General features: G+C 42.7%; 1 pseudogene; it reads right to left on the bottom strand.

The window, feature by feature from the left end:
* Positions 1-10,559: 10,559 nt before the first annotated feature.
* LOC130359883 (U2 spliceosomal RNA) lies at positions 10,560-10,652 on the bottom strand (annotated as a pseudogene).
* Positions 10,653-11,653: the final 1,001 nt, after the last annotated feature.

Consider the following 11,653-nt stretch of genomic DNA (forward strand, 5'->3'; position numbering starts at 1 on the left):
TGGCTCCAGACTTCCCACTTCTGCTACCATGCTGACTGCCAACCATGCTTCCACTTTGCTGGCTCAGCTGCTGCTTCACGGGCAACCTGTAACCCTCTTCTCCTGATGGTGATGAAGCCCCTTCTGCACCCGACTCCAAATTGCGATCGGCTTCATCATCATCGAGTTGTGTCTGCAAGTCACTGATGTCCTCCTCAGGTTCCTCAACAGTGTCTGCTTCAGGAGCCAGAACGCTCGCAACACCACCACCCACACCACTCTCCTCATCACTACTTACTCGCCTAGCCGAGGAAGCGGCGGATGTCTCCTACACTTCCTGGCTGGGCAGTAGCTGCTGAATGTCCTCTAGTAGATCGTCCTCACTTAATAGTGGAGCTGAACCCACAGTATACTATATTTCTGTTGGGGAGGGAACAGCACAGGACAGAGGCAATGGAAGGACAAGGACTGCTTTCGGGCCATGCCAACTGAGGGTTGTGTCTGAGGAACCCACCGACTGTTGACTGGGGGTGCAGATTTCACTTGTGATGAAGTCTTTGACCAAGTTAACCAATCAATGACGGCAGATGGGTTGCTGGTCGAGACACGACCTCTAACTTATGCCGGGAGCTCAGGCTACTAGCCCCTACTCTACTGCGATCTCTTCCCCTTCTCTGCCTGACATATTTATGTACCAGCTGAGTGCGTATATGTTACACTTATGAGAGGAGGACAATACGCTCCACTACACTTGAAACTGTATTTGGCTACAAAATCTGGTGTGTAGTTTTGGCTGGCCTTTCAGAGTAACTAGGCCCTTATGACTTTAACAGGAACAAAATTGTATACCACGTAGGTGTACCTACAGTTTACACATATGAGTGGAGGACAATACGCTCCACTATGCTTAAAACTGTATTAGACTACAGAAACAAGTGTGTATCTTTGGCTGGCCTTTCACAGTAACTAGACCCAAATTTGTTTTACAGGAAAAATATAAAGGACATCACGTAGGTGTACGTACAGTTTACACTTATAAGAGGAGGACTATACTCTCCTCTACAAACTGTATAAGGCTACAAAAACAAGTGTGTAGCTTTGGCTGGCCTTTCACAGTAACTAGGCCCAAAGTAGTTTAACAGGAAAAATATAAAAAGACACCATGTACATACAGTTTACAACACAAATAGAGAAACATAGCTGCACATCCACCATTTGTATTTTGATCTACTTGCTTATCAGTATCATTTTAAAAAAAAAGCTAACAGGTTGTTAGTATACATTTTAATCAAAAAGTACAAGCCCACTCGCCACATCAAGGCCACCTAGTCAGAGTGGGTCCCTAACCTAACACTGGCATAGCGCTGGGCGGTGACCACTGCCTCCGAGACATAATGTCCACAGGGGGAACGACCCAGTGGCCAGGCAGCCCCACTGCTGCCCAACCAAGTTCCTGGCTTTGGGCCGCACCACCCCACAGACAAAGTATCACAGAAACAATGGCCATCACAGAGTGTGAACACTTATCATGTTCTCCCTACCATAGGGCTGGGAGAATGTAAGGAGGAAACCCCTATGCAGTTTCCTGCTAATTAAAAATTCCTGAGCCGAATGGGTGGAGTGTAGTGCTAGCCATGGAAGAAGGGAGAGACTACAAATGTACAACACAAACAGAGAAACATAGCCGCACATCCACCATTTGCATTTTGATCTACTTGCTTCTCGGCATGATTTGAAAAACTACAAGCAAAAGTACAAACAGTACAAGCCCACTTGCCACGTCAAGGCCACCCAGTCAGAGTGGGTCCCTAAACTAACACTGGCGTATCGCCGGGCAGTGACCACTGCCTCCGAGACACCATGCCCATGCCCACCATCCGCTAAAAACTGTATTATTCTACAAAAACAAGTGTGTAGCTTTGGCTGGCCTATCATAGTAAGTATACCCAAATTAGTTTGACAGGGAAAAAATAAAAGTATACCACCTATGTACGCACAGGTTACACATATGAGAGGACAATATGTAGCCCCTATTAGCTTTAGTGTTTTAGTGCACACTAGTGCTGCAACAAAGAGTTGCTGTGTAGTACAGCCCAGTACAGTATTATTATGCACTAATAGCAGGTGACTAGTGATGAGCGGCATTGCCCATATTCGAATTTGCAATATTTCGTGAATATATAGACAAATATTTGTCTTATATTCATGAATTTCATGTATTCTTTATATTCGCATATGTGAATATTCGCATAAGCGAATATTCGCATATTCGCGTATTCAAGGAAGAAAACAGTGAGGGGGTGGGCAAATTTACTATTGGTTGCTAGGGATGTTGTTGATAACCTCTGGCAAGTGTATTTGCATAATTCTAATTGGCCTACAAGTGAAAAGAAGGAATATGCGAATATTCACATATGCGGAAAAAAGTGAACATTCGTAATTTCGAATATATAGCAAATAGATTCGCAATATTCGCGAATTTGCGATATTCGCGATAAAAATTCCAAATGCGAATATTCGCGCCTAACACTACAGGTGACTATGGCTAATAGTGCTCACCCTGACTGGCCCCTATTAGCTTCAGAGTTTTTGTACACCCCACTGCAGCAGTACAGAGTCGCTGTGTAGTACACCCAAAAGTGTACTTTCTCTCTCCCTTCCCTGTCAGTGCTTTTCTGCAGTGATTTGGGCTTGTGGTGAATTGCTGCTGTAAAGCTGTTTTTCTGTGCAACACACACACTGCTCTATCTCTCTCTGTAATAAAACCCTCTCTGTGAACTAAAATGCTGAAATGACTGGCTGCAAGATGGCTGCAGATTATATAGGGCTGTGACATCGCAAGACTGACTGGCTGGCTGCTGAAAGGCTTCATGCTGCATGTGATTCAGGGTGATCCTGCCTTCCCAGAGTTCCTTGCCCCATGTCCTCACATGTGGAGCCGCCATTTTAGATGCCCTGGAGCCTGGAATGAATGAAGTTTAATAAAGCAATTTGTTTCATCAAATCACAGCAATATTCGGATTCCTTAAGAATCACATTTTTCATGAAATTCATAGCAAATTCGGATTGGTCAGATTCGATTCGCTCATCCCTATTAATAGGCACCAGAACGAGAACTGAAAAAATTTAGTGAGAAAATGCGCTGCAGGCTTGCACTGTGAATTGCAACAAGTACTCTTTTGAGCATGCATTTTAAATGTGCCAGAATAAGTGACTTGTCACTTATCTTGAGAGTATTGCTTGGAAAAAAGCCAGACACTGCTACACTGCTGCATCTATAACAGAGGGGGGGAAAAAAAGATGTGACAGAAATTCAAAGTCTACCCTTAGAATGTCTGCCACATATTGCACAGTGTATTTTTCCCTTTTATAAAGCTATGACATGTGAACACTGTGTGCATTATCCTTACTCTACAGTGCAATGCATTATTCCTGTGGGTGCTGGGTGCTGCGTGGAGATACCAAAGGCCGGACATCCCCCCCCCCCCCGCAATCAGACATCTTATCCCCTGTCCTTTGGTGTGTTACAAGGTGTCTATTAATAAATTTGGTGTATCTTTCTGTTTAGTAAAATTCAAGTTATGTTAAGTTTGTAGGACCATGAGACACCATTTTATTTTTTTAAGTGGTGTAAGCACAAATTTGCATTTGTTTATGCCAAAAAAAAACAATGTTACAAAAAAATGATTCCCCTCATAGTTTTTTTTGCAACATTATTTGGCCCCCCAAAAAACTAAAAACATAATGCTATGTTTTTTATTTAGATTTTGTGGAAATTTTGTGAAATAGTGTTTTTTAGGTTGCATTTTTTCTGTGTTTTCCCATTGTAAATCATGTGATTCTTTCATCATATCATACAATGAATTGTACACAGAAAAACAGGGACACCACTTAAATACTAAAAGGATGTTACAGTTATAATAAAATAAAACTATATCCTATAAACTAAACTCCACACACACCACACACAGCACAAAAAAAAAAAAAAATTGCGCACCAAAATAAATACAGTCAATACTAGAGTTGAGCAAGCTAAACCCCCGAACCCGGATTTGATCCAAGCTTTAGGGGGTTCATGGCTTGCCAAATTTTTTAACATTGCCAGGTTCAGCTCGCACGAACTTGCCAATGTTGGGGCTTAGCTATGCCTGCAGCCAACAGCCACAGGTACCCAGGAAGAAAATAGTAAATTACTGATGCAGAGTTCTAGTTAACTTCTTTTGGGGATGGGGTTGCATTAAACAGCAATCTACATAGATCAGTGAATAATGTGTACAGTGAAGAGTTTTACTTACCTTCTCCTTGGCCTCATTCTGTGAAGCCTCGTCTCTAGCAAAAGGCATGTTAAAAATGTGAACAGACCCTTTCTGCTAGTGTCTTCCCATACAGCGAGCCTCCAGCTGTTGCTAAACTACAACCCCCATCATTCCCAGAGAGCCTTGGGCAGCCTTTGGCTGTCTGGGAATGATGGGTGGTGTAGTTTAGCAACGGCGAGCCTCCAGCGAGTTGTAGTTCAGCTAGAGGCTTGTTGTTACTAAACACCAACCCCCATCATTCCCAGAAAGCCAAAGTCTTTATGGGAATGATGGAGGTTGTAGCTTAGCTGCAGGGAACCTCCAGCTGGTGCTAAACTACAACCCCCATCACTCTCAGATAGCCTTCGACTGTCTGGGAATGATGGAGGTTATCGTTTAGCAACAGCCAGCCATTAACTAAAATAAAACTTGCTGGAAGATTTCTCTTGCTAAACTTCAACTTCCATCATTCCCAGACAACTAAAGGCTCATGGGGTTGTAGTTTTGCAACAGCCGGAGGATCATTGCCACTAACCTACAACTCCCATCATCTCCATACAGCCTTTGGCTGTCTGGGAATTATAGGGGTTGTAGTTTAGCAACAGCTGGAAGCTTCCTGATTGGGAACACATTGCTTTGTGGGAGATACACTTGAGGTATTCAGTGTTGCAGCAGGGCATCAGGACATTAGCTGTTACAGGGCTGTAAAATAGATGATGTTTTTACTGTGTTTCATATTGTATTTATGTATTTAAAAAAATTGCCCTTGACATGACCCGAACACATTTTCTTCTTTTATTGCATTTTGAACATTATGATTTTTTATTTATTTTATTTTATTTTTTTCATAATAGTTTATATTCTCTAAGAAATGTTAGCGAGATATTTAACAGCTTCGGATTCATTGTTATGCATTGATATAGATTAAATCTGTAGCAACTCTCTGTTGAACAAGTACAGTACATTTGCATATAGCTTCAATGTTTCATAACACTGTGCAAAAAAACCAAGATGAATATATTATAATAAACAATTATAGTTACAAAACTAAACTGGGCATTAAGAACAAGCTGCTAGATAACAGGACTACTTAACCACAATTAAATTAATAAATGGATGTAACCAGAAAACATCTAAATATGTTATTGTAAAATTTTGACAGTCCTGATCTTATCATGATCAAGAAAATTTAGGATTATGACTTTTCGGCAAGTATTAAAATCATCCTTCTTTTAGTCTGATTGGGTTTTTATCGGGAATTCAGAGAACTATATTTAAAAGGGCCCTAAAGCATCTTTTATTGGAACATCTAATGCTAGCTCAATATTAATATTTTAGTAGTGTAATTTGTTTTGCTTCGGCTCAGGTGCATATATACTTTTTGAATCCCCAGTCTGACCATTAGTACAGTGCTTTCTCTTCTATCTAGATAAAAGGCTAGTCTTTCTGGTGTGTAAAACTTCTTGTGTATATATATATATATATATATATTTTTTTTTAGTTTACTATGATACAGGGGCTGTAAAGTTAGTGTAGTTCATAATATAGTGTCTGTTCCTATGTGTGACAGTGGTTTCACAATTCTTCTGTGATTTTCAACCCAAAATGTATTTTTCACAGCATACAAAATTACTTAGGTCTCAGATTTTCCCAGGTTGCAGTGTAGCCGAGATACAACATCACTAGTCAGGCGTGCAAAGGGAACCTGTCCTGCTTTAGTGGTTGGAGTGACCACTGGGTGGCAGAGAGATCGTTCTGCTAACTGTTCTGTCGATGCACTGCTGGTAGTCACAGATGGACAGCAGAGCAAGCTTTCAGCTGAGGCCAGGTTGCTCTGTGTGTCCACTCGTGACTGTGGGCAGAAAATCTGCTGCTATGAGTGGACAAACAGAGCTACCTGGTGTCACGATCACACCCTTTCGGTCTAGCCAAGACATTAGAGAGAGTGTGATTGTGCAAGGGTTAAGGCCACCAGACCTCTGGGTATACACTACTAGTCCCAGTGAGTCACCAAATTAACCCTTAGATAAACGTGTTTCCACCAGAGCTGCCTTCAGAAAGGTGAGCTCATATATTTAGAGATCAAAGACCAGAGCTGATTAATTAAACGTTTAATCTGATAAAAGGTATCACAGTGCTGACTATATAAAAATACAGAAACAAATGACATACAGGTATAAAAATATATGAAAGAGTTTGGTAAGACAAGTTCAGAAAACAAAAATGAAGTTCTTACAGCATGATGGTATAGCCCTCCTTTGTGAGTGAGAGTCCAGCTCTTGTCAGCTTTGGGCCCAGCCTTGAACACCCTGAGTCTAGCATTGTTAAATATTATATATCTGCCTTTTTGGAGGGAGATCCCATCAGGGGGTCTTCTCTCTTCCTGGCCCCCTTATCTGTGTGATTATATGATGGGACCAGAGTTCCCCTTACCTCCTGCTGCTTCAAAAGAGCCTTTAACTTCAAAGGAGATGTAAACAAACAGCCAGACCCCCAATAAAATGCAATACACAAAAGGATACACCGTCTGAATGATCTCTTACCCATATCTTGGATAATACATCACACACAATTATCATTTATAATACACATATAGGATTTTAATAATCAGGCCTTGGGCCTGACACCTGGCTGCAGCCGGAAGCTCGCTCTGAAGTCCCAATGTGACTGCCAGCTGCACATCCGCAGTGTGAAATACGGTGCCGTTGCACCCACTGTGATCTTAATGCTGTCTTAGTCACTGAGAAGGCACTAAGACCTGCTGTGGCATTCATATAAAAGAGGGGGTACCCTCTAACAAATATCAAAATGGACTCCTATTGTAGTGTATTATATTATATTGCTACGCACGATAGATTTGAGTAATGTTACAGTTCATGAAAAAGGAGACGTCTTGTATCGGTAAATTACAGATCAATTATTTTGAGTGCTGTTTGTCTCTGTGGTATTCTATGTATGCTCCTTAAGACCTATAATACTCTCAAAGGGCCTCTACAGGCATACGCCACTTTTACAAAATTGGAAATGCCATGTAAATAGTCGATAGCTCCAACTATGGGATGCATTTAGCTGAATTCTTCAGTGTGTACATACACTTAGAGGGGTACTCCGCCCCTATACATCTTATCCCCTATCCAAAGGATAGGGGATACGATGCCTGATTGCGGGGGTCCTGCCACTAGAGGCCACGCAATCTCGGATGCAGCAACCCAAACATCTGGTGCACATAGCAAACTTCTATCTGTGCCGGATGACTAGCGTTGAGGGGCGGAGTCACGTCCATGCCCTCTCAATGCAAGTCTATGGGAGGGGACGTGACGGCCGTCACGCCCCCTCCCATAGACTTGCATTGAGGGGGCGTGGCTGTGACAAGCCTTCGGCACTGCTCCCAATGCTCTAAATGAATGCTGGGCACAGCAGGGAGATCGCGGGGTCCCCAGCTGCGGGACTCCCACAATCAGACATCTTACCCTCCTATCCTTTGGATTGGGGATAGGATGTCTACGGGCAGAGTACCCCTTTAAGCCTGTGTAGTTCTTTCTGTCCAGCAGTACTTGATGAGCAAAGAAAAAAGCATGCCCACTAATTTCACCCATACCATGGAACCTCTGGATTTCACAGTTAGTTTCCAGAAAATAATGGTTAATAAAATGTTTTATTTTGTCTGATGTCCTGTTCAGAAGTGCCTTGTAATAGCTGCACAACTAGCAGCAGGTACACCTACTGACTCCATGAGGTGCTGTGTCAGTGCATAAACAACAAAGTAATTGTAGATAACAAATTATTGGCAGTGGGCTAACATTTATAGATGAAGAGATCCCTGGTACAGCTCCACATCTTTATTTGAATGTTGTGATATAAAGTTGGAAAGGGGGAGCACAGCTGAACAATAGCATACGAGGCACACTTTTACAACTCTATTTGATCAGTGCTCTCTGCGCAAATTATAACCTTTCCCTTCGATATCGCATGTAAATTCTATCAATATGTCACTGGCAAAAATGTCATCTAGCAGCAAATTCAGTTGTATCAAAGTTTTGGCACACTAGCTGAGAATAAAAGGAGTGAAATGGTTGTCTGGCGGCAGCTGTGATTGACATACAGACCATCACTTGGGCACAACTACAGTGTTTACTGGACAATGGGTAGGGAGCTGAAACTGTAATTATTTAGGAATTAAAACAGGCTGATGTGATGTGGGGCTGGTCTGCCTTATACCACCTTTCTATGCACCTGGAGCCAATTTCCAACCATCTTTGCTTACAATTCAGTTTTAAGTCCTCATCAGTTAAGGCTGTTTTCACACTATAAAATTCATCCGTTTTAAAGATCCGTTTGATGTTCCGTTATGAAAACCCTGAAAATCGGCCATTAAACGTCCGTTAGAAAATCCAATACGCCCGTTAGAAAATCCCATTATAGTCTATGGGATTTTTACATTATCCATTTTAATCTGTTATAGTCCGTTATTAATAACGGACGTTATTTTGTGACGGAAGATAGTAACGGGAGAAATAGTGCATGCACTATTTCTTCCGTTCATTCTCCCGTCACAAAATAACGTCTGTTATTAATAACGGACTATAACGGATTAAAACGGATAATGTAAAAATCCCATAGACTATAATGGGATTTTCTAACGGACGTTTAATGGCCGATTTTGAGGGTTTTCATAACGGAACATCAAACGGATCTTTAAAACGGATGAATTTTATAGTGTGAAAGCATCCTAATAACAAAAGAGGTAGAAAGGCTGCTCGTTTCCATACAGAGCCATATAGTAGTCACAAGTTTGATGAATATAACATCTACCACCTTGTCACTTATATAGATATATATTTTTTTTCATTCGGACTATATATATATATATATATATATATATATATATATATATATATATATATATATAGGAATATGCAAACAGCTCATCACACCACCTTCTTAGGCAGCATGCCCTAGAATCAGCCTTAACTCCAGTTACGGAGTCTTAAAAACTGATTGGGTTTTGTGCCAAGCCAGAATTCTCCCCAGAAGGGAAGAAAACCCATCTGCAGACAGCTTTTTCTATTTTTTTGCCGAGACATGTGCGTTCTATCTCCCAAAGTGCAAGAAAAAGTTCAAACATGTCGTGCACAAAGGATGCGTTCTATCGCTAAGCCCTTCTCCAACAGGAGAGAGGCCCCCCAACAAACCTACCAGGCACCTGCAAGGATAAAGGTTTGATGCCCCCTTTCACTAAAGCTACTAAAGGGCCACAAATGTACCTGGCTTCAATCCAGGCGTTAACCAGGGTATTAGCCAAGGAGCCGTATACTGATGGCATCTCGACCGAAGCCAAGATGCCCAGGGGTTGCAGGAAGGTGAGGAAGCAAATGACCACAAACACCTCCCCTAGTCTGTCAGGAGGAACACCCAGAAGGGCTACCGCATCCCGACAAATCCTGTGTACAAACAAACACGTAAAAGTGGTACAGTGACATACAAATAAAACATTATTTTTTTTTTAAATCTAAGAGCCGAGGAACGTGCTTGAATCACCCAAAGTGCAAGAAAAAGTGCAAACGTGTTACAATAAAAAAAGTGCACAAAGGATGCGGGCTATCGCAAGCCCTTCTATGACAGGAGAGAGGCCCCCCCAACAAACCTTAACCTTCGCCTCCGTATCAAAAGGTAACTGCGAAGTTTCAGGTTTGATGTCCCTTTTTCGCCGAAGCTACCAAGGGACAAAAAATGCTCCCGGCGTCCCCCATGGCGTCAGCCAAGGTATCTGCCCACAGAGCCAATAACGGTCGGTACCCTGACCATGCAGGAGTACCCAGGGTTTTTTTCAGGGAGGTGCAGAACCTAATGGTCACACACAAACCTCCCCTAGACCACTAGGAGGAAGACCCAGAAGGGCTTCCTCATCCTAACAATCCTGTGGACACACAACACGCAAAAAGTGACAAAAAAGAAATAAGTGAATGTGAGCAGACATACTGCCCGCACATATAAAAATGTCTCTGATCCTAACCAGAAGGCCAGGAATCAAGAGGTGAGTGCCATAAGGTGAAGAGTTCATGGTGCCAGTGCTTCAACCCAGTGAGCCAATACTCCCAGTGAGTTTCGGCACATCAGGGTCACCACTCCCCGAGGCACTAAAGCACCTCGGCTCCAGACCCTCTCAGCCTCATGTTGAGACCCGGAGGGAAATAGGTCACATCGGGGCAGCCGTCGAGCTGATTCCCCAGAACCAGCCCCGGAACTCCCTGATACACCTGTCCCCTCCATGCAGCACCCATCCCTAACTGCTCCACACCGGTGTTGATCGGACCACCGGCATGAAACTGATAAGAACAGATACTACACTTGATCTTAGCCAAAAGGCCGAGAAGCCTGGAGTTGGTGGGAGCATGAGGAGACCATATAGTGGCTTAATGACACAGCCTGGAGTTCAATCGGTCTGGCTTCAAGGAGGACTTCACGTGGCACAGGATACAAAAGGAATGGAGATCAGATAAAGTCGAGGTAATTTATTTCCCTAGATGCAACGCATTTCGCTGTGGGAACGCAGCTTCATAAGGCATGAGTTGGTGGCAGCATGAGGAGACCATATAGTGGCTGAATGAAACAGACTGGAAGTGGCAGCAGCATGAGGAGAACATATGGTGACAGCATGAGACAACTATGAGCTGGTATCAGCATGACGAGAACATATGGTGGCAGAATTACACAGCCTGAAGCTGGCATCAGCAGGAGGATGACATATTGTGGCAGAAAGAGACAGCCTGGAGGTGGCAGCAGCAGCATCAGGAGTCCTGAAAGTGACCACACAGAGAGTGGTGCGGTGGGTGGCAATACCAGTACCCGGTGATGAAGGTGGGTGAAAAAAGTAGAACTTGGCATCAGATGTGGGTCATCAGGCGGGTGGCAGGACCAGAATAGTAGCTGAGACAGGTAGGCAGAAGAAAAAGGTATCTTTTGTAAAAGTGTTAGTGTGCACAAGTTATTATTGAGGATATGCATTACGTAAAATGTAACTTTTAATAATATGCTTAGGATAAAATATATTCACCCAAATTATTTTTTTTTAAATCAAACAAAAGGAAAGGTGTGCAAAAAACACCATGTGCCACCTTCAACACCAAGTATTGATGTGATGCAAAGACCTCTAAAAGGTGGAAGGATGTATGGTCCATTGTAGCAGGTGGAGGTAAAAACCTGACCCTGTAAGGCCCAATTAATTCCCTTCTTGGCAATTGTTACTCACCCTAAAAATAGCGGACCCACGCAGTAAACTCTATTTCCACTTAAAAATCCTGGCAAATGGCAGTCTTTGTAGGGGGGAAATAAGTAGAGGTTCCTGTGTGGGGCTGCCCATTTTAGGGCACGTAACACTT

This window comes from Hyla sarda, chromosome 2 (assembly GCF_029499605.1).
Source record: "Hyla sarda isolate aHylSar1 chromosome 2, aHylSar1.hap1, whole genome shotgun sequence".
Classification (NCBI taxonomy): domain Eukaryota; kingdom Metazoa; phylum Chordata; class Amphibia; order Anura; family Hylidae; genus Hyla; species Hyla sarda.